Below are 4,918 nucleotides of genomic sequence, written 5' to 3' on the forward strand. Positions count from 1 at the left end.
AATACATCTTGCAGTCAACCTCCATCTTGCCTTAATTGTAATGAAGCTCACCCTTCGTACTCCCGCCGTTGCCAGGTCTACTTAAATGAACGTGAAATCCGTTGCCTCAAAGAGGCAGAAGGTCTCCCTTATGCTATGGCAGTTACTCATCTCCGCCTCCAAGGGAGACTACCCCGTGTTTCTTATTCTCGTGTTTCCAAACGTCCCCCCACTTCTGGGGTCCCATCTTCTGCAGCCTCCTCTGTTGTTACCCCTCCCATAGCCACTACGGCATCTAATCCTTTTGCTGTCCTTGGCTCTGACGTCCCGACTACAACTCAGTCTGTTCTCACATCTTCGCGTCCTTCCTCACAAGCCCCAGTATCGACAAGACCTCGTACGACACCTAATACCAATCGCCCCTCTACTCAGAAGTCCAAAAAATCCACATTGCTCAAATCTTCTTTGCCCCTTCCTTCCCTTCTTCCACCTCCACACTTTACCTTTCCAGTCTCTGTACCTAGTTCTTCCCCTCTCTCTGGCTCTATTACAAGTGTGGAGATTCACCCTCCTCCTCGTACTATGCCTTCCACCCCCGTCCCCTCCCAAGTTTCTCCCTCTTCTGTCACCTCCCAGGTTTCTGCCTCTTCTGTCCCCCCCCACACTTCATCTCCAGTCCCTTACACTTTTCCCTCCCCCTCTACTTTGGTACAGTCCATTACTGTCCCAATCTTTACTCACCCTCCTCCTCCTATCTCCAATATGGTCTCCCATACATCTTTGAATTCAGAAACACTTGAAGCCATTTCAGAATATATTGCAGAGACTAAACCTTCAATGGACACTGATTCACTTCCTGTTCCTTCTCTTCCCTCTCCTCCATCTTCACAACCCCATTCTTCGCAACGCTCCGTTCCTTCGCTACTTGAACATCTTCCAATGCCACCACACGTTGACTTTTCTAACCCCTCTAGTCCGTAGGTGCCTTTACCTACAGATTCCTGATATTTTCTTCATCGCCAATCATGGCCTATTTACAGTGGAATATCCGCGGCCTCAGGGGTAATCGGGGTGAGCTTCAGATGTTGCTTTCCAGGTTTTCCCCTGTTGGTGCTTGCTTACAAGAACCAAAATTACACTCGGCTGTTTTCCAACCTATCTCAGGCTATAATTTATTGTATTCTTCGGATCCTTTCTCAGATGGGACCTTTAATGAAAGTGCCCTTCTTCTACGCAATGATATTCCGTACTGTCAACTATTTGTCCATACCTCGCTGCATTACACTGCAGCCCGTATCCACTTGAATAAGTGGTTTACAATATGTTCTTTATATCTCTCTCCTTCTCGAGCATTTTCTATCCCAGACTTTGCCTTTCTTGTTTCATCCTTACCACCACCACTTCTGTTACTTGGTGATTTTAATGCCCACCATTTCCTCTAGGGGGGGTCTCATTGTGACTCACGTGGCATTCAGTTGGAGGCTTTTCTTGCCTCTCACCCCCTCCATGTTTTAAATACGGGTACTCCCACCCATTTTGATCCTCGTACTCATACTCTCTCTTGCATCGATCTATCAGTCTGCTCTTCCTCCACTGCACTAGACTTCACCTGGTCTGTTCTACCAGACTTACATGACAGCGATCATTTTCCGATCATTCTTACTTCTCCTTCCTATTCACCACCTTTCCGTAGCCCTCGCTGGCAATTTGATCGGGCAAATTGGGATCTTTACTCACACCTCACTGCTTTTAGTGAGGTTCCTTCTTCATCCTCCATTGATGAGCTCCTACACATCTTCTCGACATCAGTTTATACCGCAGCTTCTCATTCTATACCCCAAACCTCAGGCAGGCATTCTCAGAAGTGCGTGCCTTGGTGGTCTCCTGCTTGTGCTCGTGCAGTACGTTTGAAACGTGCTGCATGGGGCAGGTACCGGTACAATAGAACCGCTGAGAGACTTGTTGATTTTAAGCAGAAGCGTGCGATCGCTCGCCGTGTCATCCGTGAAGCTAAACGCACTTGTTGGCGAGACTATGTTTCCACCATCACCTCTGCTTCTTCTATGAGTGCAGTCTGGAAAAAAGTGAGGAAATTGAGTGGTAAATACTCTCCTGACCCGGCTCCTGTTCTACGGGTCACTGGTGTTGATATAGCAAACCCTCTCGACGTTGCCATTGAACTTGGCACACATCTGGTCCGTATTTCCCGAGGGCTCCATCTATGCCCCTCGTTTCTTTCCTCAAAGTCTGCCAGAGAGTTAGTACCCTTGGACTTTTCTTCTCTCGGAGAAGAACAGTATAATGTGCCTTTTACACTTCAAGAACTGGAGGCAACGCTCTCAGCTTGCCGATCATCGGCAGCTGGGCCTGATGACATTCATATTCGTATGTTACAACATTTACATCGGTCAGCCCTTGTAGTCCTCTTACACCTCTTCAATCTTATTTGGGCACAAGGAGTTCTTCCCCAGCTGTGGAAATCTGCCATTGTTCTCCCTTTCCGCAAACCGGGTACTACAGGACATGATGCCTCCCACTATCGCCCCATCGCTCTTACTAGTGCAGTTTGCAAAGTGATGGAACGCCTCGTAAATCGACGTTTAATGTGGTATTTAGAGACTCACAACAGTCTCTCCGCTAGTCAATATGGCTTTCGTAAGGGTCGTTCTACCATAGACCCCTTACTACGCTTGGATACGTATGTTCGTAATGCCTTTGCGAATAATCACTCAGTTATTGCCATATTTTTTGACCTTGAGAAGGCATATGACACAACTTGGAGGTATAATATTTTGGCCCAGGCCCATTCCTTAGGCCTCCGAGGCAATCTACCATCCTTCCTTAAGAACTTTTTAACTGACAGACATTTCCGTGTTCGAGTCAATAATGTTCTTTCCCCGGACTTCGTCCAAGCTGAAGGTGTCCCTCAGGGATGTGTTCTAAGCACAACACTTTTTCTCCTTGCTATAAATGATTTGGCCTCTGTTCTTCCACCCAATATTTGGTCATCACTCTATGTTGATGACTTCGCTATTGCTTGTGCAGGCGCTGACTGTCACCTTATTGCAGTTTCTCTCCAGCATGCGGTCGACCGTGTTTCCACTTGGGCCACCACACATGGGTTTAAATTTTCAAGTACCAAAACTCACCAAATTACTTTCACTAGACGCTCTGTTATCTCCGATCATCCTTTGTATCTCTATGGCTCCCGTATCCCCGAACGTGATACAGTCAGGTTTCTAGGCCTTCTCTTTGACCGTCGGTTAACCTGGAAACCTCACATTACCTCTCTGAAGGCAACTTGTCACAGCCGGCTAAACCTTCTTAAAACCCTTGCTCATCTTTCCTGGGGAGCTGATCGTCGAACTCTGCTTCGCCTACATTCAGCCCTCGTTTTATCGAAACTCGATTATGGTGACCAGATTTATTCCGCGGCCTCTCCTGCTACTCTCTCTAGCCTTAACTCTATCCATCACCAAGGCTTACGTTTGTGCCTTGGTGCTTTTCGCTCTTCCCCTGTTGAGAGCCTCTATACAGAAGCAAATGTTCCATCCTTGTCTGATCGCCGTGATGCCCATTGCCTTCGTTACTATGTACGCTCTCACGATCTACACAATCCTTCCATTTATAGAATGGTCACCGATATTAGTAGACATTCTTTATTCGTTCGCCGCCCCTGTTTGCTCCGTCCCTTTTCTCTTCGCCTACATTCACTCTTGTCTTCCCTTCAGTTACCACCTTTATATGTTCATGTAGCATCTCACTTTTCCCTACCCCCCTGGGAAGTTCCAGCTGTTCGGGTCTGTTCTTTCTCACTCCCTTGCTCGAAAGCTCAACTGCCTACGGTGGCTTCCCGCTCTCTTTTTCTTGATCACTTCCACTCCCATTCTCATGCCACCGCTGTGTACACAGATGGCTCTAAGTCTTCAGACGGCGTCGGATTCGCAGCAGTGTTTCCGGACAGCGTCGTACGGGGGCATTTACTATCTTCAGCTAGCATTTTTACTGCTGAACTGTATGCCATTCTTGCAGCACTTATTCGTATCGCATCTATGCCTGTGTCATCATTTGTAGTAGTCTCAGACTCCCTTAGTGCTCTACAGGCTATACGAAAATTTGATACATCTCATCCCCTAGTTCTCCGTATCCAACTTTGGCTACGCCGTATCTCTACCAAACATAAAGATATTGTTTTTTGTTGGGTCCCTGGTCATGTCGACGTACAGGGCAATGAACAGGCAGACACTGCTGCGCGGTCAGCAGTACATGACCTACCAATTTCCTATCGAGGTGTTCCATTTCTGGACTATTTTGCTGCAATAGCTACCCACCTTCGCACCCGTTGGCAACAACGTTGGTCAACTCTGCTCGGTAACAAACTTCATTCTATTAAACCGAGCATAGGTTACTGGCCGTCTTCTTGTCATCAGTGCCGAGGTTGGGAGACCACTCTCTCCCGCCTTCGCATTGGCCACACTCGTCTTACTCATGGGTATCTCATGGAGAGGCACCCTGTTCCTCTCTGTGAGCAGTGTCAAGTTCCAGTATCGATTAGCCACATTCTGTTAGACTGCCCTCTCTATCAACGAGCACGCAGAATTTACCTCCAACGTCGTCTTCGTTCTACTACTCTCTCTTTACCTTCCCTTCTTGCTGATGGACCCTCCTTTAATCCTGACTCTCTCATTGACTTCTTGACAACGACTGATTTACTCCACAAACTCTGATGATACTTTTCGCACTCCCCTCAGCCCTTTCTAGTTCAGTCTCTTGCTGCCCTTTACCCTTTCACCATCCACTACCCCGCTGTTATCCGTAACCTATTACTCATCCATCTCCCTTTTGCCACCTGATGCCCTCGCTTCCTTCCTGCCCTGCAGCGCTGTATAGTCCTTGTGGCTTAGCGCTTCTTTTTGATTATAATAATAATAATAATCTT

Source organism: Cherax quadricarinatus, chromosome 22 (genome assembly GCF_038502225.1).
Source record: "Cherax quadricarinatus isolate ZL_2023a chromosome 22, ASM3850222v1, whole genome shotgun sequence".
Taxonomy (NCBI): domain Eukaryota; kingdom Metazoa; phylum Arthropoda; class Malacostraca; order Decapoda; family Parastacidae; genus Cherax; species Cherax quadricarinatus.